At 38.5% G+C, this 27,012-nt stretch overlaps 1 protein-coding gene across 3 annotated transcripts in view; it reads right to left on the bottom strand.

Moving 5' to 3' along the window:
• The window catches only part of OSBPL8 (oxysterol binding protein like 8), a 190,977-nt gene extending 167,375 nt beyond the window's left edge, over window positions 1–23,602 (bottom strand). Inside the window, exon 1 of one of the 3 annotated variants that reach the window (XM_046646898.1) lies at window positions 23,303–23,602. The gene's annotated coding sequence lies outside the window, so the exon portion shown is untranslated. The remainder of the gene's footprint in view (window positions 1–23,302) is intronic. The other 2 variants (XM_046646901.1, XM_046646900.1) reach the window with 2 other exon arrangements.
• Window positions 23,603–27,012: the final 3,410 nt, after the last annotated feature.

The raw sequence follows: 27,012 nt of genomic DNA, 5'->3' as shown, positions 1-27,012 counted from the left end.
GAGAGTGAGGAAAAGCAAGAACATGACTGCTACCTAATCCCCTCTCGCCAGCTCAGAGTACTTAACATCCTCCTTAATACAAACAATGTCTGCCCTGGACAAGACCAAGCACAAGGCCCCTGTGGGCGGCAACATCTTTGAAAGCAGAAATTAAGAAAAACAAGTAAATGAAAGACAAAAATCAATACCACCTACACAAACACAAGCAACAGGGGCAAGAGAGTAAATTATGCAAAGCTTTTTTTTATATTTTCAAAACAACACTGGGTTGGAGGATTTACACTATCTCCAGAACTTATTATAAAAATAAAGTAAAAGAGTGTGATAATGGCATACCACATATATATAAACAGAACAGAATAGGGAGCCCAGAAATGAACCACACATATATGGTTGATTAATTTTCAACAAGTGTCAAGGAACACCAATAGAAAAATATTTTCAATAAAAAATATATATTCATTAAAAGAAAAAAACTTTGACTCTTACACTAACCACAAAAATTAAAATTAATCACAGAGTGAAATACAAAAGCCAACTCTATAAAACTTCTAGAATAAAATGTGAGAGAAAAACCATCACAAATTGGGGGTAGACAAAAATTTCTTAAGAGACTAAATAGACAAATCATGCCTCAAAAATAAAAGTCCAGGACCAAACGGCATCTCTGGAGATTTCTAACAGACCTTCAAGGAAGATTTAATACCTTTCGTTCTCAAACTATTATAGAAAATTGAGGAAGATGGAGCACTTTCTAACACATTCTACAAGGCCAACATCACCCAGATCCCAAAACCAGAAAAGGACAAGACAAAGAAGGAGAATTACAGGCCAATATCACTGAAGAACATAGATGCAAAAATCCTCAAGAAAATATTGGCAAACTGAATACAGCAATACATGAAAAAGATCATACACCATGATGGAGTGGAATTTATACCAGGGACACAGGGATGGTCCAACATCCGCAAGTCAATCAACATGATCCACCACATTAACAAAATGAGGAACAAAAACCACAAGATCATCTCAATAGACACAGAGAAAGCATTTGACAAGATCCAATAACCATTTAAGATAAAAATTCTCAATAAAACGGGTATAGAAGAAAAGTACCTCAACATAATAAAGGCCATACATAACAAACCCACAGCCAGCATCACACTCAAGGGGGAAAAATTGAAAGCCATCCCTCTGAGAACAGGAACAAGACAAGGGTGCCCACTCTCACCACTCTTATTCCACATAGAACTGGAGGTTTTGGCCAGAGAAATTAGGCAGGAAAAAGAAAGAAAAGGAATCCAAATAGGCAACGAAGAAGTGAAACTCTCGCTGTTTGCAGACAACATGCTCTTAGAGAAAATCCTAAAAAATCCATCAGAAAGCTACTAGAAGTAATCAACAACTACAGCAAAGTTGCAGGGTACAAAAACAACTTACATAAATCAGTAGCATTTCTACAGTCTAATAACAAACTAACAGAAAGAGAACTCAAGAACACAATCCCATTCACAATCGCAACAAAAATAATAAAATATCTTGGAATAAATTTAACCAAGGAAGTAAAAGAACTATACAATGAAAACTACAAGACTTTCCTGAAAGAAACTGATGACAAAATAAAGAGATGGAAAAGACATTCCATGCACGTGGATTGGAAGAATAAACATAGTTAAAATGTCCATACTACCCAAAGCAATCTACAGATTCAATGCAATCCCAGTCAGAATCCCAATGACATTCTTCATAGAAATAGAACAGAGAATCCTGAAATTCACATGGGGCAAAAAAAGACCCCAAATTGCTAAAGCAAGCCTAAGAAAAAAGAACAAAGTTGGAGGTATCACAATCCCTGACTTCAAAATACACTACAAAGTTATCGTAAGCTAAACAGCACAGTACTGATACAAAACCAGGCACACAGATCAATGGAACAGAACTGAAAGCCCAGAAATAAAACCACACATCTACAGAAAGCTAATCTTCGACAAAGGAGCTGAGAAGATACAATGGAGAAAAGAAAGTCTCTTCAACAAATGATGTTGGGAAAACTGGACAGCCACATGTAAAAGAATGAAAATAGACCATTCTTTTATATCATTCACAAAAATAAACTCAAAACGGATCAAAGACTTAAAGGTAAGACCTGAAACCATAAGGTTTCTAGAAGAAAATATAGACAGTACACTCTTTGACATCAGTTTTCAAAGGATCTTTTCGGACACCATGTCTTCTCAGATGAGGGAAACAATAGTAAGAATAAACAAATGGGACTTCATCAGACTAAAGAGCTTCTACAAGGCAAGGGAAAACAGGATTGAAACAAAAACACAACCCACCAACTGGGAAAAAATATTTCCAAATCGTATATCTGACAAAGGGTTAATTTCCATAATACACAAAGAACTCACAACTCAACAACAAAAAATCAAACAACTCGATCAAAAAATGGGCAGGGGATATAAACAGACATTTCTCAAAGAAGATAGACAGATGGCCAATAGGCACAGGAAAAGATACCCGTCATCAAGGAAATGCAAATCAAAACTACACTAAGATATCACCTTACACCTATTAGAATGGCTAAACTAACCAAAACAAAAAATAACAAATATTGGAGAGGTTGTGGAGAAAAAGGAACCCTCATATACTCCTGGTCGGAATGTAAACTGGTGCAGCCACTATGGAAAACAGTATGGAGATTTCTCAAAAAACTAAAAAAAGAAATACCATATGACCCAGCCATCTCACTACTGGGTTATCTATCCAAAGAACTTGAAATCAGCAGTTCAAAGAGACCCATGCACTCCTATGTTCACTGCAGCATTATTCACAATAGCCAAGACGTGGAAGTAACCTAAGTGCCCATCAACTGACGACTGCATAGAGAAGATATAGTATATGTATACAATGGAATACTACTCAGCCATAAAAAAGGATAAAATTGTCCCATTCACAACATGGATGGACCTTGAGGGTATTATGTTAAGTGAAATAAGCCAGGTAGAGAAAGGCGAACTCTGTATGACTCCATTCAAATGTGGAAGATAAACAAACACATGGATGAAAAGAACAGATTAGTGGTTACCAGGGGAAGAGGGAGCGGTGGGCACAAAGGATGAAAAAAAGTGGTGAACCTATAATATGACTGACAAACAATAACGTGCAACTGAAATTTCACAAGGTTGTAAACTATCGTAACCTCAATAAAAATTTTTTAAAAAGACAAGCCATGAAAGAAAACATTGGTAATACTGAACTTCATAAAAACTAAAACTTCTCCTCTTCAAAAACAGAGTTAAGAAATTGAAAAGGCAAGCCACAGACTAGAAGAAAATACGCGCAATACATATATATGACAAAGAACTAGGTTCCAGACTACATAAAGAACTCTTAAAAGTCAATGAGAAGAAAAAAAAAATTTAAATAGACAAACTATTTAAACAATTTACAAAAAAAAAAAAGATTAAAAAGACCAATAAACCCATGAAAAGAGACTCAATACCACTGGTCATCAGTGAAATGCAAATGAAAAACCACAGTGAGATACTACCAGACAACCACCAGAATGGCTAAAATTTTTTTAACTGACAATGTAAGTTTTGACAGGATGTAGAGCAACTGCAACTCTCAAATATTGTTGATGAGAATGCAAAATAGTACAGCCACTCCTAGGTATTTATCCAAGAGAAATGGAAACACGTCCACTCAAAGACTTGTACATGGATTTTTCATAGCAGCTTTATTTCTAACAGCCAAAAACTAAAAACAAGTAAAACGTCTATCAATAGATAAACTAACTGCAGTATATTCATTCATACACTGGAATAGTATCCAGCAATAAAAAGGAACAATCTCCGACATATGCTGAGCAAAAGAAGTTAGACAAGAGTATATATTGTATGATTGCATTTATCTGAAATTCTAGAATGGACAAAAACAATAGACAGTGAACAGAACCCAGATGAGTTGTTGCCTGGGAGAGACCTGAGTCAGTGGGGAAGGGGAGACATTAAGTGAAAGGGCACAAGGGATTCTGGGGACTGATGGAAACGTTTTCTATCTTGATTGTGCTAGTAGCTACATGAGTGCATATATTTGTCAAAATGCATCAAATTATATACTTAAAATGGGTACATTTTATTCCATGTAAATTATATCTGAATAAAATAGGTTTGAATTTGGGGGCTGTTTTTAAATGCTGTTGGTAGGTTAAGTGGTAGAGAGGAAAAAAGGATAAACTACAGAAACAGAGAAAGGCAGAATAACATTGTAAAAAAGCAATATTTTTAAGATCACAAAAAAAGGTCAAATGCTAGCAAAGCTAAAACTAGGAATATCACTGAGGGAATTTATTTCATCTGTAAAATAGGAATAACTCACAGGACAGCTTTGAAATTTAAATGACAGTTAATTTAACACTATACCTGGTACATCTCAGAAACACAAAACATATTAATTGAATCTGTATTTATCCATGTTGTGTTAAGGCAAAACCAAGAAAATATAACAGCTACATGGAGTAAATCATGAAAGAACTTCTGGAGGAAATGATTTTAGATACCAGTTTTCAAAGGAGAAAAGGAAATGGATGGGAAGGAAGGTAGGCACCGCAGGTGGAGGGAATGGTAACGTGCAGAACAGAGATGGGAAGGAGCAAGCCATGTGTAGGCGATGGCAAAACTAACATGCCTGTGGCAGCAAGTCCATATACGGCCACAACAAAAAACCAGGGTAATCGTCCCATCTGACGCAAATATTCATTTTAATTTTACAGTAGGATCCAGAATAGAAAACTTCATCCAGTTGATGCTATGATACAAGCATATATTCAAGTGTTTAAAATAAGAAAAAAGAAAAAGCTCTCTCTGTTGCGAAAATATGAATGCCTACAATCAACAGCTTCAGTCTCTTGGAGGTTAGCCACAGTTCTTCCCCTGCAAAAAAATAATTATTAAAATATAATTATAGCTAAGCAACATATGGACTTGCTGTGCAGCTGTCATTATGCTCCTGAAATTATGAAAGCCTTTACATTTTCCAGAATCTGAATTTTATAAGTGATTATTTTGGAAAACAAGATATAAAAAAACTCCCTAAAAAACTGTCAGCTGCAATAAGAATTATCTCATGACATGCTACTTATAAGGTATCAGAACATAATTATCTTTCAAGAGACCTAATGTGACCAAGATCAGGATTCTTGGGCATTTATAATTTAACGTATTTTCACATGTATACATTTAAAAGTGTTTAATGAAAGTATGCAGGATTGGCATTCTTATGGCATTTAAATTAACCTAAATATTAAGATTTTACATATGTGGCATAGTTATTCCTTTCTATATTTTATATACATAGAACAGAAAAGTGTCTTTTCAATGCTTTATTTCTGGGAAGAGACAGCCAAGCTATCTAGTAATAATTTGAGCTAATTTAGTTGCCAGAATGAGAGACAAGTACAGAAATGTAGACTGAGAATGAGATGCATAAGGAGAGAGGACATATTTAAGGGCAATAATGCTGACCTTTGAACAGAGGAGCAGCAATGTAGCTGTGGTGAGGACAAGAAAGATACAGGAGTAAATTAACTCAAGTTAACAAACAAGGTTTGATCTACTCCACTTGCATTACAGCAATATCCAGTTAGAGGCTTGGCTCAGGATAGAACACCTACAAACTAAAGAATGACCTTAACTACTTTTGCTTTCTTGAGCCCATATGCTATATATCAATGTAATAGCTGAACTATTTACAAACACATAAAAAATTATTGATGTGTTATATCATTCAGAATCACAAATGACTTTCCCTTTAACATTTCTTTTCATGATGATAGTATTTTATACTATAAAATACTTTTCAAAGCATTTTCTATACATAAACTAAAAAAAGGGAATTTCTTATTTTAAGAAATATAAATTAGAAAAAAGTTTTTAATAATAAGATTAGCAGTAAAATATTAGTTAAGACCTCCCACTGTTTTTTGTTTTGTTTTTGGTTGAAAGATTTTTGGAGGCTGATACTGCTAGAGATTATTTACTGTTTTTAAAATAAAGATTGTGAAACTTTTTAAATTACAGGCAACATGAGAGCAGTCCCTTTAAGTGGAGTTCAAAGGCTTTATCACTGGAAATAAGCTTATTTTATTTAGAGGTGGGAAATGTGCCTGGGGTGCATCTGCATTACTCAGATTAGAGCTTTGAGGGAGAGGTTTAAAAGGTAAGGGAATAAACAAGTCTCTTCTGAGAAGCCCTAAGGACTACTATTGGATAAGTAGAGGGAAACAAATTATCCTGAATCTCTTGCATAGAGTTTGAAGTATATTTTGGGCTATCCACCTTAGAACCATGCCACCCAACAGCAATGTCTATAGAAAAAAGAATACACACATACTAATAAAAAGTAAATTTAAATTAAAACTCTCCCTGGGCAAGCCACTGTTGGAGTCATTAGTTTTCTCATTCTTCTTTATGCTTATTTGTGTCTCTGCCTTAATAAAACCCTATTTGGAAAAAATAAATTTTAAAAAGAGTTTAAACAAAAAAATCAAATGAAAGGGCAAAGAAATTTAAAATATATAAATATGACAGGAAAATATTAGAAAAATAAAAGCTAAAGATAAAGAACAAGAAAAGAGTGCATATGGTGACAGATAAAAACTAGACTACCGGTGGGGAACACAATGCAATCAATACAGAAACTGAAATATAATAATGCACACCTGAAATTCACACAGTGTTAAAAGCCAATATGACCTCAATAGAAAAAAGAGTGCATAAAATATTAGTGGACAAAGAACACTACGGACAAAAAAGATGAAAACAACTGAAAACATAACAATTAAAAGGAAATAAAATCGGAAACTTAAGACACTGAAAGCAGAAAAACAAAAACTCTCTTTAAATCAATGTAATATTAATAAGATGGCAGCAATGCTAATTCAAAGCAGAACACCTTCACCCAAAGATTCTTCAAATTAAGACTGCTTTGCCTCCTCAAGGTTTTAGTGAAAACTATCCTTAGCCAATAACCTCAGAGCAGAAAGCCAGAGTAGAGAGCACAGCTCCTGGCCTCACGTCAAAGACTCCTATCCTAGTGCCCTAGCTTTTCTAAGACATGAGAGAAGTTACGAGAGAAGATAGGGCAATTCCTTAAAAAATGCTGAGCGGGCTTTAAGTCTCATTTGTCTTATCTCCCCTGAACAGTCAACAGGTCCAACCAAACACAGACCTACCCAAATCCCACACCCCAAAAACGGCATGTGAATTTTCAGTCAAAAAATTTAATCGGCTCTAAGAAAGCTTTTTTTGGGTCAGTGCTACTCTAAAAGCAGTAGGTATGCTACTGAGTACACTAGTAAATGACAGGAGTTCATCTTTCTGAATCTTGTTGCTAACACCCTTCCCCCCAGCTATTCTGTTTTTAACTTGGCAAGAACGTATCCCTTTAAGTATTCACATGTGGGTTAAATTAATCACTTTCCACATACAATTCAAGGAAATGTCTGCCCTCTGAAATCCTAGCGTTCCTAAATGAATTTGAGAGCTACCCGAAATCTTCAACCACTCACCATCTCTAAATTTTACAGAGTAAGAAACTAAATAGAAGGGCTAAGTGACTTGCCCAGATCATGGAGCAAAAAGAGACCAGAGCCCAATTCTCTTAAGTCCCAGGCTAATTTTCTAAGAACAAAATATAAACTCAATGGAAGGGACTTTTACGATTTAGGCTTTTAGATTTAAGATGTATTGCTTGGGGGAAAAAACCACAGAACAGAATTATAATCCCAGCTCTGTTTTTAAAAAAATTATAATACAAGTGTGTACAGAGAGCGAGAAGTATGTAGAAGAATAATACCAAACTGCTAATAAGTGGGCTATTTTGTACATAAAGTGGGGTCTAGCAGCAACAGAAACTAACTTTATAAGTTTCTATAGTTGCTGCATTTTATAGTGAGCACGTTGATGTAATAACCACATTTTTTCTTTTAAAAAAAATTTAGACATATATTTCATCCAGAAAAGAAAATGCATTTCAAAATGACTTCAGTCTCAGTCCCCCTCTCTCTCCCTTTCTCTCCTCTCCAACTTTTGTGTGCATGCGTGGTCGCACACACAGGCGCGCGCGCACACACAGGCGTGGTCGCACACACAGGCGCGCGCACACACACACACACACAGCCCTCCAAAGATATTACTCTGTAATTGGGGTTGACCTTGAAATTATCTTCATTTGTCTTCCCATTAAATATGGTCTTCCCTTAAGAACAGCATAACACTAACATGTTAGAATAGTTCTAACATGTTAAGGTAATTAAAGAAAGTAAAAGTCTGAATTATAAAACGTTTTTAAAGACATTTTTCTTTAGAAACATAATAGTAATAGAAAGTCAATTAGTGTACTTGAATAAGAGTATTTGAATTTAAACATTATTTTTATATAAATGCACACTGCAAAAGTGGTTTTCATCATGTTAGAAACAGCATTCTTGGTAGGCTAAAAAAAAAAACCCCACCCACCTCCTGGAACTTTATTATTTACTATGGCATTCCTTGCAAGACAGTAAAAACAATGGTAAACTTGAACTCATTCTTCTATGTAAATTATGAATTTCAAAACCAATATGTCCAAACAATGAGATTTTATTATATGGTTCTCAACAGAATCTTGCTGGTTAGCTGCCACTCAAGGTTATTTACTTTTATTTCTTATAATTTTGGAATACTAAATATCTGTCCAAAGAGTAAAGATGTCCTAAATGAGTAAATTTTATTCCGTTCACTCCTCCTCTCTCCATTTCCTTCTCAACACATTGAAAGCCGGTGTCCACCTCTGTAACTCTACTACAATTACACAAAGAGCATTTTCAAAGTTAATACTTACTCAGCCACAGCTTTATTCAAAGACTCTCCTCTAACCAACCTTCTGATTCTTTCATTAGCCCCTTCATCTGTCCAGGACTTTGACACTAAAGTGTCTCAAGGTTTCATTCCATTAGAGCCTCTTCTCTTCCTCTCACTTTCAACTACCACCTTCATGCAGTTAGTCCCTAACTATACCACCAGCCTAGCACTTTCTCCTACATTCAAAAACCATATATCTAATGATCTGCAGCAGAGGTTCAAAAACTTTAGGATGCATCAGAATCGTCCGGAGGGCCTGTTCAAAAACAGATTTCTGAGCCCCACCCACAAAGTTTCTGATTCAATAGGTCTGGGTAGAACCCAAAAATCTGCACTTCTAATAAGTTCCCAGGTGACACACACTCGGAAAACCACTGGCCTATAGGATTCTCCTTTGGATAAACCACAGGTGTCTTAATTTCAACACAACCTAATGGGTCTCCCAGCATCTACTCTGGTCATCTCCAAACCATTCTTTACACAGCATTCAGAGTGATCATTCTAAACCTGATCATTTCAAAATATTCTACTGGTTTTCAGAGGATCCTAAGACAAAAATCAAAATGCTTAACATGATCTATCAAGCCTCACATGACCCAGTCCTTGCCTATAGCACCATACTGCTATCATTCTCATTTTTCTTACACTCCAGACAGTGGACTCTCTCTTCCTAGCAAAAGCCAAGTTCCTTGCTGTTCCAGGATATTTAAACAAGATGTTCTGCCAGAAATATTCTTCATTTTTCCCTCAGCTTAAGTCACCTTCCTTGGCTCCCCTCCCCCACTATGTCAGCAAATTCTTTTATCACCCTATATTTCTTCATCTAAGCACTTTCCACAGTGGTGATTACACAGTGAATGTGCAATTAGTAGTTTACTTTCTAAACTAAACCCATCCTTCCCACACACACAAGCTCAAAGAGGTCACATGCCTATCTAATTCCTAGTGAATTTTCAGCCCCTTGTACAGTGACTTGCATTCAAATATCTGTTCAATTAATAGTCTTGTCACATTAAATTATTTTGAAACCTCAAGAGGAAAAGTACTATTAAAAAGGGACTAGAGGCATTTTTTAGTATCCTTTAATACTTACAAATAAGGATCTTCATTAAACTCCATCATCTGGGAGTTCAAATCAAGAAAAATAATACCTTCAGAGAAAATGACATCTTCCAATCACAAGTTCCTCAGCAACAACATATACACACAGATTATTGTTTATCATCTACAACCATGGACTACAGCACTGGTATCCAAAAGCCATTGAGTAATATATAAGTTTATAATGTAGCCTAAGATAATTTTTGCAAAAAAATTAATTTACATGTAAACCTGCATCAAAGAGTACACTCAGGCTTAGCAACAGTGGTGGTTTTAGTTCATGATAGAAAATAGGATGGGGTAGCTGCCTTGAATTAAACCTAAACACAGATACGCACAAATTACATAATAAATATGAATATAACCAAGAATTAAATTATTATGCAAATAAATGTTTTATAGATTCTGATCTCCTTTAAAGTGAAAAGAATACCTGCCATGTACAATTCATTCACCAACTCTTTTTTTCTCTGAAGTACAGGCTAAATCACCACAGCCCTGGCCTAAGTGGCCAACAGAGAACTAACAGGTATAACTATCTTACAAGGAAACTGTAACTAATATAAGCAGAATTGACATTCAAATGAAGGTTATCTCCATTCAGAGTAGACATTTTTAGGAACCATTTCAAGTTGCCATCACACAAAACAATTTGGAACTCCTTTTTCCTAATTATTTTCTTAGCTACTTTATCAATGACACAAAAATAATAGGTTTCATCCCTTTGATCACTGCTTATTTTTAACTAAAAATGGCATTCCTCATTTCGATCCCTAATTTTATGTATGAGACTCGGTTCAGAATGACTTCTCACTTTTTCCAAATATCAAATCCATTCTCAAAAGATGTCATTTGCCACCGTAAAATATAGGTTAAAAGAATGAGGCTGAAGGCACTACAGAAAGGCCATAAGAATGGTTCCAAAAGTGTTTTTGAACAACAATGACATTACTAAAATAAATTCAAGCTAACTTTGAACACACTAGTCCTCTCTTAGACACGCAACTTTTAGTACATTTATTTAAAAACTGGTCACATTTCTACTTTGGGCACAACTCATAGACAGGGCTGATCCCTGACTTCTGATTTCCTGCATAACAGATGCTATAATGCAAATGCACATTTACTACAAACTACAGATTAAGACATGACTTAAGCTACATGACTGAGCATGTTACTTGAACACCCAGTCTGTACAACGTGAATAATTCCATCTGTAAAATGTAAATAAAACCATCTATTTCAGAGCTAATATAAGGGTTATATTACATAATATATTATCTGACTGGAATTCTAGTCCCTAACATCTTCAAGGAATCCGCAAAAGAACCTACGGGCTATCTGTTCTAAATTCCCCATTTTACTAAGACCCACAAAGACTATGTGGTTTGCCAAGGTCACATAGTTGCTTAACAGGAAAGACAATACTTCTGGCAGGTGTCTTATTTTCCCAGTGCGTCTGTTTACTAAATCGCTTGGTGTTTGTAATGCTGGGTTGCACAAGCCTGTGACAGAGGGTCTCAAAGAGGGTTTCTGAGACAGTAATTACTCAAGGCTTCTTAAGGACAGTGCTTACAAATATGACACTGGCAATCATATGTTAATAATTTAGTCCTATTATATATTGAATGTCTCCCTTGGATTTTAAGTCTGTTTTTAAAGTTCATATTTTAAATTACAGCTAAAACTACCTCATTCTGCATAAATTTTCACTGTTTTCTCTAAAAGTTCTTTTCTAAGGAAAATATGAACCTTGTTTTAAATCAAGATACTAGAAGAAAATGAATGTGCTTCTCATTTATTAAGTACGTAACTGGTTATAATAAACCAAAAGAGTTACCCAGTTTCCTGCAAGTAAAATTCACACCTATACTTAAGCTGAGGGTTCTTTATTAAGAATCAAAGACTGAAATGCAAGATCTAAAGTTAATTCAAGATAATCTCAAGGAATTGTATTACTGACTTTCTTATTCAATCCCAAAAGCAATTTCCTCCTATTTTGATACAGACTAAGTAATGGCTTTCTATCTTGGGCATGAAAGAAAAATGAGTATCTGAGTGCCCAACTCTGGCCTAGATGTTTCTGGGTTTTGAATTCAAGGTATAAATTACCACAACTAAAGTACTCATCATCTTTAATTTATTGTGTAAGTAACCAAGACACATAATTACACTTCTGCACGCCAACTCAAAAAGGATCTATGAGAACCAACACAATTTTTAATACTTAAATTAAGAATGACTACCAAAAATGAGAAACTATGGAGATAATTCTTATAGTAAAAGCCTGTTCCTACAAGAAAACTGGTCAATACGATGACAATGAAAGAATTCTGAATTTAATTAAAATCATAATTTGTCTCACAGCCACAAAATGTATCACTGATTAATTTCAACTTGTGAGTTTGAAGAGGCTAATTATTACTACTGTAAATTAAGAAACACCAAAAGATAACCAAATAAACAAGAGCTTGCTAGTTAAAACACTAAGTATGTTAAGCAATCAACCTCTTAAATGGATTTCTGTTTTCATAGAGGAATTTTTCCTCAATAACGATAGGATATTCTTAATTCCTACATCCTAAGCATAAATTCTTGGGAAAATAAAGATATGAAAACCATAATTTCCCAAATAATCAAACTTTTGAAGACAGTCCAATTATTATCTATATAATGCTGAAGATTCTATTTTAAAATTTCAGGAACAGTGAGGAGAAGTACCAAAACTATAAACATAATAAAAGCAATAAAAGATACTATAATGAGGGGCCAGCCCTGTGGCTGAGTGGTCGGGTTCATGCGCTCCACTTCAGCGGCCCCAGGTTTCGCTCGTTCGGATCCTGGGCGTAGACATGGCACCGCTCACCAGGCCATGCTGAAGCGGCGTCCCACATGCCACAACTAGAAGGACCCACAACTAAAAAAAATATATACAACTATGTACTGGGGGTATTTGGGGAGAAAAAGTAGGAAAAAAAAGAAGATTGGCAACAGTTGTTAGCTCAGGTGCCAATCTTTAAAAAAAAAAAGATATTGTAATGAGTGTCAAGAAGGAAATTAATCATGACAGATATCTGAAAGGGAAAATGCTTAGAATACATGAAACAGATAAAGCAAGAGACATATCTAACCACTATCTAATTGAATCTCCGGATTCTAAAATCAGGAGTTTTACAGAACATAGAGAAAGTTCACAAAATAATCAGTAAATAGATGTCAACTGCATCAGGGAATATTTACAACTTTGACTTCCTCTACATCAGGCAAATAAAGAAGCTGCACAAGAGCCAGTTTATTTTCTAAGCTACTTTAAATTTCAAATAAGTATTTACCATGTGGGTTCTACAATATCTTATATAATCAGGCCAAATCTAGGGGGTTAAGCCTTCCAAATCACAATCCTTCTGAGAGGATTTCAACTTCAAAGCAGTGGGCATTTTTTAAATCTGGACTGTGAAAATTTCTGATTGCAGGAGAACTATAACTCCAATCATACAAGACACACATTCCAGCAGTCAAAACTATAGCTGTTGAAGAAAGAACTAGAGAGTCTCATGAGAAAAGAACTGAACAAGATTAATGGGGAAACGCAGCAATATCACAGAAGAGAGGCCAAAGAAACAGATCAATTTAAATGTATTTGCCCAGGATAATTTAGAGTCAATCGATATGGAGCCTGAAGATCCAAGAAACTGGGAACTAAAACAAGCTAAACAAAGCATAAAACCATGCTGGGAAGTTTTTATGAGTACAAAATGAAAGAAGGAGATGAAAATTAAGGCCTCCGATGAACTAGCCAGGTAATCTAAGCTCAACGTTTGAAGTACTAAAGACAACAAGGTAGAAGAGAAGAGAAAGTTATAGGGAAAAATATCAATACCTAATGAGCCAAAGTAGCTATAACAACTCAGACAAGAAGTAAATGAAAAAGAACAACACCCCACCTGTCCAGACACAGTTGAGAAACAGAAAATAAGCAAAGACTTCTGAATAATCAAAATGTCACAAGAGACAAGGGCTTAAAGGTGATATGCCATTTTCTGGAGCACAGTTATTATTTTATCCACAGTTCTAAAAGGTCGCATTCAGTTTCCAAGTAAAAAACTAGAAATGGCAAGAGAATCATAAATGACATGTGCAAGCTGGGGTAGATGACAACTTAAGAGGAAATACAAAAACTAAGAAGCAAACAAGAATTCAAAAAGAGTACAAGTTTTAGGACCAACTGGCATAAAGATACAAAGAACTATACAAATCAATAGTGTTGGAACATCACTGTATTTTAACACAGTATCATGATCACAATTCCTATGAATAAACCTGCATTAACAGAAAAACAGTTCAACAGTTCTCTACCTTCTGTTTAAGAAGCTGGAAAAGGACTCCAATAGAAGATGGTGGACTAAATATAACTTTTCCCTCCAGTTACTCCACATATCCCATTGAAATAAAACAATTTATACAAAAAGAAAACCACAAGAGCAAAGAAATTAAAACTGGTCATAGAAGTAGAGAGGGAAAAATTTCCAGAAGATGAAAGTAGATGTGAGACTGATTGACATAACAAGCAGAGGAAACACAGCCTCGTTATATCCTTTAAGAGTGATGCAAAAGGGTGGGAACCAATACATCTGATAGGACCCAAAAGAAGCATGATTGCAAAACAAATGGTACAGCAAAGGGTGGGACTAGTGGGGCTAAAAACAGGAAAATTAAATATTACTTAACTGACTGTATGAGAGACAACTACATTTCCCATCCCTCATCTCCAAGTAGCACCTAAACAACTGACACTTACCCCCAGGCAGAAAGACAGTCAGCTTTTGTCTAAACAAAGTGAATGACTATCTAGGGAAAGCTAAGTGGGGATGCCAGCACAGAGAAATAAACCCTTCCCATCTGGCATTTAGAGGGCCCACAGCCTGGAAGCTAGTTCCCCTCACTCTTACCCTAAAACAATGCCTGTCAATAGAGAAGTCCCACGCTCTACTGTCCTGCCCCCAAAGAGCTGTAGCCAGAATTCCTACTCCAAGGAAAAACCTAATAGCGAAAACAGTCCAAGGAACAGGTGGGAGAGGGCAGACCCAGACAAGGAACCCAGTCCTTCTTTCTGAAATGTTAACGGACAATCAAGAATCATCAGGCATATAAGGAAAACCAAGCGTGAAAAACAAGGACTACAAAAACAAACATAAAACTGACCAGAGGGGAAACGGAGATAATTGAGGAAACACAAGATATCTTTTAAAAATCTACTTTACATATTCTGAGACTCGAGACGGTATCACAACATAAAATAAGGGGAAAAAATGGTAGGAAAAGAAATGAGAACAAGAAAATTCATAGATTACCCCCCCAAAAAGGAGCCAAAAATTAGGAAAAAAAAATAATTCCCTGAACACAGAACAAACAGAATCACAAAATATGAAAGCAAAAATGAGCTAAGGAGGATCAATCCAAGAGAGAAAACATCTGCCTACTGAAGAGCAAAGCAGCAAACAAGAAAGTGAAGAGGGGAAATACCAAAGACAGAACAGAAGAGAATGTCCTAGAGTTGAAGAGGAATTGATTCAGACAATAAGAGCAACTGAGTGCTTAGAACAAATAACCAAAACAAAACAGAAACAACCTACACACCTCATTATGACTTTGTAGCAGAAAGAAAACAGAGAAGATCCTAAAAGCTTTCAGAGAGAATAAAGAATATGCCTTAAAAGGACAGCAAATTAGAGGACCTATGACTTCCAGTCAGCATCCCTGGATGCTAGAGGATAACAGAGCAATGCTTTCAGAGTTCTAAAGGAAAATTATTTGCAACCTATATAATTTGCAATTATATAGAATAATTCATAAAGTTTGCTTTCAAATCACCTTTTTTAGGAAGTTACTTGAGGATGCACTACAGAAAAAAGATCAAGTAAATTTAGGAAAAAAACAAAGATCTTTAATAGAATAGATCAATTTAAGAGTACAGTGAAAGTTCCAGGAAGAGACCTAAAAGGCAACTAGTCCAAGTTGAGGCAGAATTATAGGCAATTCCAGATAAATAGGAAACACAACACAACTGGTAGTATGCTGAAGAACTGGGGGCAAGGGGAGACTATGACCAAGGCATACGGTACAAGAAAAGGGGGCAATTAGAAATACCAAGAAAACAGGGAGTCATGTCAAATTTTTTTTAATTCAATGGCAAGATCTTGAGCAATTGATAAAATAAATAAAATAAAATCCATTGGACACTGATGTTATCAACATTTTTCTTCAAGTGGCCTAGGGACTGCTTAATAGGATCTGTAGAAAAGAAATAATAATCTGAGCATACAACCTGGTCCAGCATTAAATAATACTTACATAGTCATAATATCAAAATTACTGCTTTCCATCATGTAGAGAGAACCTCTATGAACATGACAGCTGGGGCTGCGGGGGTTTGGGGGAATGTGTTTATCTCGACAATAAAAAGTGTAGCTAACAGTTTAGAGGGAAAAGGAAAATGGAAGAAAAAATGGCAAATCAAGACAATGTCTAAATTGATAAATTGATAAATTGATAAATAAGTAGGTGTGAATCAACATTCAATAGAAACTAGTGTGTTTTATAAAAACAACAGGGCTTCCTTTGTTGCATATTCACAAACAAAACCTCCCCATGAACTCCACCCTATCTCCTAAGAGGAGAAAAAGTCCTTTAATTAAAGATAAGTTCCTTTCAGTTTAAAATAATTTACTTCAGGTTAACTCAGTTTTCAAGGCAGTGGTTCTCTAGGAGCTGACTGCTGCCCCAGGGGACATCTGGCAATGTCTGGAGACAATTTTGGTCTATCAGGGGAGGTGCTACTGGCGTCTAATGGTAGAGGACAGGGATGCTGCTATACATCCTACAATGCACAGGACAGCCACTCACAACAAAGGATTATCCAGCCCAAAATGTCAAGAGTGCCAACCTGGAGAAACCCTGCTTTGAGGAAACTCTTCAGACGTCTATAGAAAAATGTTTATAGTTTCTCTCTGCTCCTCACTCTTATGATGGTATCTGGGCATAGAGGAAAGCTTTCATGGTCACAGGGAGTGTTCTGATTGGTATGAATATAGACCCATAGCCTGTGCTCTGGGTGCTCATGGGCCTCTGAGGTTTGACAGAGTCTTAATGGCACATGCTGATAAGTATGTTGGAACAGCAACCAGTAGATCTCCTAAGCTGGCCACCCGTCAGCCACACCTGCTGGTGTGGATATTCTAGGGCCTCAACTACCTCTTCTATGCAGCCCATGCCTACAGTTAAGGAAACATTAGCTGCTTAAGAAATAAACCCTAAATTTTCAGTAACCTCACACAACTAAAATTTCTCATTTAAATTACAATCTGTTGTGGGTGTTCTTGCTTGGTGCACAGCTTTCTTCCACGTGGTAATTTAAGGACTCTAGATCCTTCCAATCTTATGGCTCTGGGATCCTCTAAGAACCCCAGCCTCTGCATCTGGTCCTTGGACTGGAAAAGAGAAGATGGAGAAAGAACACCTGCTTTTCCGCCACTTCAACCCAGGAGCGACAACACGGTAATTTCCATTCCCATGGCCCCACCTACATACAGGGAGGGAGGATGGGGGTAGAGGAGAGAATGACAGAAATGTTTTCCTGGCTGAGCAACCACTTCCCAGTGTTAACTATACTACAGCAAGACGGAGTATAAATTTTGGTCGGCACTGAGCTGGATCTGCCACAGCCACCCTCCCCACAACCCCTATTGCATGGCCCCTCTCACAAGAGTAGCCTCATGACAGGCTTGCTGGCTCTCACTCTGTTAACTTCTATTTCCCTCACGAGGACTATGTGAGAACTTCCAGATCTCTTTCAGACCACATAAGGACCACGAGAAACTCACGGGGTGTATCTCTGGGCCTCACCCTACCTAAGTACATCATTTTCTTCCCCTACGGCCACCTCAAGTCAGCATAGAGCTGGGGCCAGGACAATAAGCCACCAAGTGGCTGTGCAAATTCTAAACTTAAGCGGTCTGGCTCCAGAGACTGTGCTACTCTGCCTTTCTAGATTTCTAAAGCAACAGGGAGTAAGAGAGTCCTCCCATGATCACCGAGGAATACTTATGAAGCAGCCACATCTTGCAAAACAGCCTAGGAACTATTACAAACTCCCCACTGTGCTGCAGAGCACTGCCTTTCTTTACTTCTGGACTGCTACTCTTAAATATTATTATAGTCAAAACAATAGGCAAAATTATACAGCAAGCAAAGCCAGTCTTCAGAAGTCCCTCAGCCTATCTTCACTTGATCAATGTACCTGTGCCCTCACGTCTACGGCATCCCACCTGCTTGCTCTTACCCAGTAATAACGTTACTTAGACTCGACTGCTCTCTCCCCAGATCTACCATGCTCCCACCCCACCAAAATGTCCCTACACAGATTTCACCAATTCCACAGGGGCCTGAACCTTCTTTGTAAAACACTATGCAATCTGATAAACTACTCCTGCTAATATGTGGCATTTGACAACCAAAAAACAAGTTACTTTAATGATGGAAACTGAAATTTCAATAGGATAAATTTCAATTACATAAATTTGTGTTCCTCAAATATCCTACAAAAAAACCACCCATACCAATTCTGTGCATCAAACTAAGATACTCCTTAAAAAAAAAGTATAAATTTTAAAAATTGTAACAAGTCACCTTAAAATACTGTATCATTACGTTCTTATATCTCCAGCTTAGTCTGGAATTTCCTAGTGAGAAAATGGCAAGTGAATAAACAATAAGGGATTATCTGCTTTACTCCAAGTATTTTAAGATTTAAAAAATAACATGTCAGTCAAATGCACATGAAACGAAAAAGAAAAATCAAGGCTGTAGGCCATCTTATTACAAAGTGTATTTTCACCAAATCATACAGTCAAAATAGACTCAGAAAGATCACAAAGGTCAAGATCTGTCACAAGGGGCAAGTGCAAATAAACTACACAAGGCGGTATAAAGTGGTGGTTAAAAGGACCGGCTCTGAAGTCAGAGGTCAGGTTAAATCCTGAATTCAGATCTTTTTGGTAGGCTCCATCCCCTGCTGCTTAGCCTCCCTGCGACTCAGGGTTAGTTCAAATCCTGGCTCCATTACCTACTAGTTAATCTCAGTACCTGAAGTTTAAAAAAGGACAAGAAAACAGCCTGATTTGGGGGATCACTGTGAAGATTAAATGTGATAACATACGTCAAGTACTTCTAAAGTAGTACCTGGCACATAGTTTAGCATATTAGTTATTATTATTATGACCAATCACTCCTACTAAGACACCTTCAGGAGCTGTAACAATCTTCCTCTGAATCTGTCATGTTTTTAATAACACTAAATCAAAAAGTTTCCCCTTTTTATCCGAAAAGAGTCTTCAAGCTCAAAAACCGTTTTTCTTTTTTTCCAATCCTTTGTGAATACAGAAGATGGTGGATAACAGTCTTCTTTATCATTTGAAGACTCAAGACTCTTTTTGGTCTTTTTATAATAAAATTCCTTTCCAAGTATTATACAAAGGATAGACTGCTCCATGGATTATAAACACTACAAAGAGTCCACAAAGTATAATGAAATTTTGAGATTCACAAAAGAACAAATAGCTACTGGAGCAAAAAGCTTAGATAAGAAATGATTCAGAAGTCTTATCAGCCCGCTCAAAAAATACTGAATTCTAAAATAAAGGACAGCAGGCAGAGATCCTTCATGGTTTAGTCACTCAGACCACTAAACACAGAGGATATTTTGGGGTTTTTTTTTTCCTTAATAGTAGGAAAATCCCGTTTCTTCACAATGAATAGATAGATGGCATGATAGGCAAGGGCAATTTCTTCAAAAATGATGACTGTAGATAAGAAAAGCCTAAAGGCTCAGACTTTCAGCCACACATATCCCTTACGTAAAGCTTCAAAAATTTGAGGCATCTAGTATTCCTTGTGGTAACATTAAGAAGTAACACAATTAAGCCTCATTTGTATGAGAAAACATTGTGCTTGACTGAAAGAAAGCTAAGCATCTAAAATTTTGATACTCATAAATTTAAAGGTAAATACCATGGGTACCCAAAGGTCAAGTAGACATTAGAGTTCATGATAAATATGCCAAAATATTTTTTAAAGGTCTAAAGACAAAGAAATGTTTTAAATAATTTCTGTTTAAGTTCTCGTATGTGTTAGACACTAAGGTAGGTACTGCCATATTCATTATGTGATTTCATTCTCCCAACTCATGTGGGATAAGGATTATTATCCACTTTTTACAAGTGAGAAAAGTGACGTCCAGTGATTTGCCCAAGGGCACTTGCTTGTATAAGATGCAATGAGAAATCCAATTCAAATTTTCTGACCCCCAGTTCAATGCTCCTGCTTTCACAGTACCACTGTCACTTCCAAAACTCAAGTACTCTAAGTCTTAGCTCTTATAAGGTACCAATCTTTTTTATCTCAGAGAGGCAACAGCTGTTAAGGGGAGGAGAAAAAGTCTTCACAGTGTTACCAAAAAAGACTCCCTGTGCTCAATCTGACATGATTACCAGTACAATTTAAATGTTTTGGTTCATGCTGCCTATCCCCTTAGAATACCTGCTTATCTTCAGTTATAAAGCTTTCAGCAAGACCTAACTCAAAAATCACCTCCTCCAAGAAAGTTTCCCAGATTAAATGACCTGCTCCCTCCTCCCAAGCCAACGTCCTTCCTCTCTCACCTCATCTTGTACTTAATTTGGAATTCATTAACACATACTCCATCTTTGTTCTCCACTCATGTATCTGCAACTAGAGTTTTTCATTCAATAACTACTAAGTACTTGGAGAGTCAACGGTGAGTAAAACAGACAAGGTTCTTGCTATTATGGAGAGCTTACAGTGTCTGCAACTTCAACAAAGGGAAAAAGAACATAAGGTATAAGAGTATGCTGTTCCAGGACAAGGATTCCTTCCCTCCAAAGCCTCTGAACAAAGCCTTCTCCCTTGCAAACTCAATAACATTTTTCAGGGAGGAAAAATCCCTTCTATGCCTTGCAGACGAGACCTTCAACTTCATGCCTTTGAGAGGATATATGAGGGGGTGGGGACCGAGGTGGAAGGAAGGATAGATCTAAAATCTCTCAGGGCTTTCCCACATACTGACACGAAATCTTCACACAACATCAGTCCAGACGTCTCTTTGTGTCCTATCCACAGGGAAACTATACTTCAGCGGCAATGGCTCCAATCAAGCACCTCCATCAATCTCCCTGCACTCAGCCACCTTTATTAATGAAGTATTCAGAGGCTTTCTAATTCAAGTTGTATTTCTGGATAATCTGTAGGCCATACTCACAAGCATAAGGTACAACGTATGTCTTCTACTTTTGAATCCCCCAGTGCTCCAAGATCATTGCTATAAATGTGTTCAGCTTTGAATATTAAAAATACTTCAAGTGCTGCTATTAAGATAAGAATTTTCCAAAAATATTGGAAAACTACATCTAAGTATCAATTCCTTATTTTGTCACTCACGCTTCAATTCAAGTAACCTACTCTTGAAGGATTATTTACGAACCAAATCAAATTTATATGTACTAAGTGCACTCATTAGTTAAAGAAATTCTGCAATTTGTTGTTTAACAAGAAAGATCGTTTTGTAATGCAGATTTTGTAAATTCATAATTTTATCACTTTTTTCTTAAATCAGCACAAACACATAACTTCATTACAAAGAATTGTACATTTATCCCAAAAGTATATTTTAAAGTTTTTCAATTAAAAAACGAACTAAGAAACTAGTTTGCCAAATTCATAAGTGCCATAAATGTGTTGTAAGAAACATATTTGATTGCCTCTAAAGTTGTTAATAACATCCTAACTGAAAACGTATAGTAGCATCTTTTCACAGATGACAGATACAATATGATTCAACAAAAGAGAAATAAACCATGACCATTTCTAATTAAACAGGTATTTCTAAGCACCTGTGTACAATGTATTTCGGCTCAAATGGTTCACATGGAATTGGACCGCAACTTAATCTCCATAATTAAAGACCTAAAAGGTAGTTCTTACGTTTCATCTATTCTTTTCCCAGTACTTGGACAGGCACACTGTAGTCATTCCATACATAGCTGCTATCAAAAAGGGGGTAACAAACATTTGAAATTAGTTGTACTTTTAATAGAGGACAAATTACATGCCCTTACTCTTCCTTCCTCAACCTGTTTTATAAAACTAGCATGATCTTAATAATTTCACTGCAAAAGAGATTCTAGCAAGCATAGAAATTGACCATAGTCTCTCAGCATGATCAACTGTAAATGACACCTAACGGGATGGAGAAAAGCTAACAAGCCCACGTTTCTCCTCTCTCCTTGGAATCCGAACGGAGGTTAAAAAAAAAAAACTTTCAAATGATTATTTGAAAATACCAAAAGTGGCACTAATTTGAGGCTAAATTTCAGGGGAGGTTAATAAAAACTAATAATCTTTCCAGACACTCAGCATTCTAATACTCCTTAGAAGTCATTTAAGTCTTCCAGCATCAGGAAGGCAAAAACTTCATTAAATTATTTAACGCAAACCCGCTGATACCATCAGTTGGGTAAGTCTTCCCATCTGTTTAAATAGGAGCCCAAGGTACCTATCATTTCAGACAGCACTGAGTAAAATGAAACCGGGTATGCTGCCCCACGCACATGCCTGCCACAAAGAAGAGTGCTACACCACTCCGAGCGGAAACTGCCCGTCCTGCGGCTTCCCTCGGCCGCCTTGAGTGGGCGGCTCCGTGAACCGCGGCAGCTCCGCCTGAAGCTGCCGGGGCCCGACTCCGCTCCACGAGCGCGCTCGGAAACCAGCTCAGCGCCGCGAGCGCAGCAGAGGCTCCGCTTCCTGCTACACGACGAGCAGGCCCAGGACCCGGGGTGTGGAGGCGCGTCCCTCGGCTCTCAAGGGCGCGCTCTGCAGTGCGCGGCGCAGCCCCTCGGGCCGCCACAGGGACACGGGCGCCTCGCCTTCACCGCACCAGTGACACAGCGCCAGGCTGCCGGGCGCGGGGGCTGCCCGCGACCCGCCGGGCGCCCGAACTTCGGGAGGAGGCGACCCTCGGGGCGTTCCACGCGCGCAGCCCGGCGCCGCCGCGGCTCTCTCGGGCGCCGGCGCACCCCGGCGGGCCCAGCGCACTCCGTCCCCGCTAGCCTCGAGAAGCCGCCGCTCCGAAAGGGGACAAAGCCAAGAGGAACGCGTCCCCGCAGCCCGAGCTCAGAACGAGGGAAGAGGGGGTGCAGTCGTCCGTGGAACCCCGCCACACTCACCGGTGCGGAGCCCCCGGAGAGGCGAGGCGCGGGGTCGGCTCCTGGGGAGTCCTGCACGCGTCCGGCCGGACCCCAACTTCGCTCGGCCGCTGTCGCCGGCGGCTGCTGGGGCGCCAGCCAGGACCGAGGGCGCTGTCTCGCAGCCGCGGAGGCGCTGCCGGCTCGGCCCGCGAGGGGGCGGGACTGCGGCCCGCGGTCCCCGCCCTCCCTCCGTCTGCTGGGAACCGGCGGCGCTACCGCTGCGGCGAAAGCTACCGCCGCGGCCGCTCGGGCTCCGCTACCGCCGCCGCCCGGCCAGCAGCGCGTCGCGACCTAATGCTGTCATCGGCAGCGCCGCCGCCTCTCGGGCACCCCGCGCCGCTCGGCCCTGGCAGCCGTCGCCCTCCCCGGCGGCCCCGCCCCCGGCCCGCGGGCGCCGGCCACGCCCCCTTCCCGTCACGAGGCGTCGCGGAGGGGCCGGGCAGCTTCCCTCCCGGAGGCAGGCCGGGCGGGGCGGCGCGGGGCAACTGTCAACGCCAGGTGCTGCCTGAGGGCGACCGCCCGGCGTCGCCTCTGCAAGCCAAGGCGGCCCACCGCCGCCAGCCCCCGGGACGCGCTGAGGCGAGACCCGGGACCGGGCGTGAGGGCCCCTGCCCGGTCGGGGGAGGCCGCGCGACGGGCGCCACTCAGGGCCGAGCGGGGACGCCGCCAGCGGGGCCGCGCCGGAGTGACAGTCCAACAGAGGAGAAAGGAGGCCTCGTGTGTCTGGCTGGAAGCAGTTTAACTACTTGTTCCTATTTCTAGTGGCACGTTAATTGTGGCATTTAATTCACTGTTTTCTGCTTTAGAGGTTTTTATTTTTGAAGAAAGGATGGTGCATTTCAATCACGCTGGGATGAAAATAGCCTAGCAAACTATCTTTATTCCTAGTCATGTTCAGGATCCTTCGTGCCAGTTTTACAGTCATGGAGTTTTACAATGTGTTAGGTTGGTGGCGGTTTAAACAGACACACAGGAATTTGGCAATTCGTCCCATTTTTAAAATAAAACCTGATTTTTGATTTTTTTCAAGTATCTTCGCTTTTGAACATAACCTTTTGTCTTCCTTTTTAACCGTGGTCTGAGGACTCTCCGCCCAACCCTGTTGATGAGAGGAAAAGTGGGGGATGCTAGTTACGGAAAGAAAGTCTACAATACAGAAATAAGGGAGGTCGAAAAGCAAACCAGTCAAACCCTGCTAACAATGAAAGCCCATGAGAAAGCTTTCCGTAATAACTCAGTTTGTAACATTTTTCCTTCCAGCCCAGAACTAAGGTTTTTTCTTAAGAAATTCTCATCTCCTCATGACATTTTCTTCACAAGACATCAAAAAGCATTCTGATAGGCCAGATGCTTTGAAATGAATAAGCAATAGAGTTTGGCCTATATAACCCTTATTATTAATATATTTCGTAGAAATCATGGACTTTTAAGACTCACCGTTATCTCATGTTACCCAAGAAGGAAAAGGAACACTGCCAACTAAACTATGCCATGCCACTGATTTTTTTAAGACACATCTTGAATTCAGAGTTGTTACAATGTGAAAAACAATGCTTCTTGGAATCTATGAGATATTGTAATGAGCTAGTGTTCCAATGAGGAAAAGATTCTACAGGTTCTGTTCTGAAGTCAGAGATTGTACTTGTAGTTCAAATTAATAGGAGTGAAGTTTATTCTATGAATGACACTGTTTCAGCAAAGCTGGTAACTTTGGACCTTGCCAAGAGATTGAAACTTGTCTCCTATTTTCTAGAGCATTATTTTTCGAACTGACTCAAAAATCAATTTCATTTTTTAAGTTCAGAGGCGAGAATGGAATAGAATATAAAAGATCAGAGTGCATACCTGGTAAGGACAAGAATTGCTTTGTAAAACTTTTCTTTCAGTTATGGAGGAGGGTGAGAGGGTATCTTATGTTGTGATTTAAACTGTATTTCTTGTGAGTTGCAATCAAATAGATTTGAAAAAGAATGTCCCTAAAGCGTAGATAACATGCAAAATATACCATCTGGGCTCTGTTTCTCTCTGCTTGTCCTTTACTTTGGGAACTGAGACTAAAGATTAGAAAAAGGCAAATTGCCTTGCCTAATCCTCTCCCACCTTAGCCCCATTTTCTTATATTGGCTCTTGAAAACAAACGGTCATTTACTGAAATGGGAAGCACTGTACAGGAAGCAAGGAGGCCTAAATTATAGGCTTAGCTAATTAGACATGTGACTGGATAAAGTACCTTCTGCATTTCAAGTTCTGATAAAAGTAGGGCGTTGGGCTAACATGCTCTTTAGGGAATGATACTCAACTTTTTTTTCCAATGGATGATATTCACGTTTGAAACAAATAGCCATGGTATATCCAGGATTATGCAAATTCTTGCCAAACTAGCTGTAAATCCTTTCAGCCACATTCCAAAAAAAAAATCAGAATGCAAGTAAGTGAAAGTGAATATATTATAGGAAAACAAAATGTAAGTATAGGGGTTGGCCCCGTGGCCGAGTGGTTAAGTTCTCACGCTCTGCTGCAGGCGGCCCAGTGTTTCGTTGGTTCGAATCCTGGGCGCGGACATAGCACTGCTCACCAAACCACACTGAGGCAGCATCCCACATGCCACAACTAGAAGGACCCACAACAAAGAATATACAACTATGTAGCGGGGGCTTTGGGGAGAAAAAGGAAAAAAATAAAATCTTTAAAAAAAATGTAGGTATACATTTCACAATCTTCTCTAAACATTGCTAATAATAGTTACTTGTCATGAATATTTATGATTCGAAGAATATACAACTATGTAGCGGGGGGCCTGTGGGGAGAAAAAGGAAAAAAATAAAATCTTTAAAAAAAATGTAAGTATACATTTCACAATCTTCTCTAACCATTGCTAATAATAGTTACTTGTCATGAATATTTATGATTCTTGACATACCTCACAACTGCAACAAAATGTATCAATACACTACAGTTGAAAAATACATGCTTCTCGGATCCTTTCAAATCTAATATTCTATAATTCCAAGAAATCATTCAGGCTAGCATTTTCAATGTAATCACAACAGAAACAGAAACTGTAATATGTGATCCTGCACTATAACAGAAAAATATCCAGTAACTCCCATTTCCTATGTAAAGAGATACCATGCAAGTTCACTACTTTTACAGTGATTTTAAGAGTAACATAGTAAAGTAAAACTTTTTATTATAACTCTCCAATTTTAACTCCAAAGAGAATTCCTCTCTTTTGCCTAGTGTTTAATTAATTACGCATTTCTAAGAATGAGTTCTCTTTTCCAAAGAAGTTTAAGCACTGACAGGCATGATAATCTTTCCCACAGAATCTATTCCAACTCTAACCTAGAATTAGAGAGATTTGGTTTGAGGGTTTTTTCTGTTTTAATCAACCTATTTAGACACTTATGTTGCCACTAAAATCCTCATTTCCTGAAAGAAGATTGAGATTGAAAGCAATCTCAAACATGAATAAGTTATTCAACACAACTTTGAAGACTGTGGTAGTTTGTATAATTACTCTTGGTCACGTGACCTGCTCTAGCCAATGGTTTGTGAACAGATGTGACACATGCTAACTGCTTTAAATTTGAGTGCAGTGTTGAGGTGGCTCTCTTAGTCTTGGGCTGCCTGCAACGAGAAAGGCCTGTTCCAAATAGAGTCTCAGAAGGAGAAGATAGGTGGAGCGG

This window comes from Equus quagga, chromosome 19, assembly GCF_021613505.1.
Source record: "Equus quagga isolate Etosha38 chromosome 19, UCLA_HA_Equagga_1.0, whole genome shotgun sequence".
Classification (NCBI taxonomy): Eukaryota; Metazoa; Chordata; class Mammalia; order Perissodactyla; family Equidae; genus Equus; species Equus quagga.
Note: the sequence above shows the minus strand (reverse complement) of the source record. Positions and strands in the feature narration are given on the sequence as shown.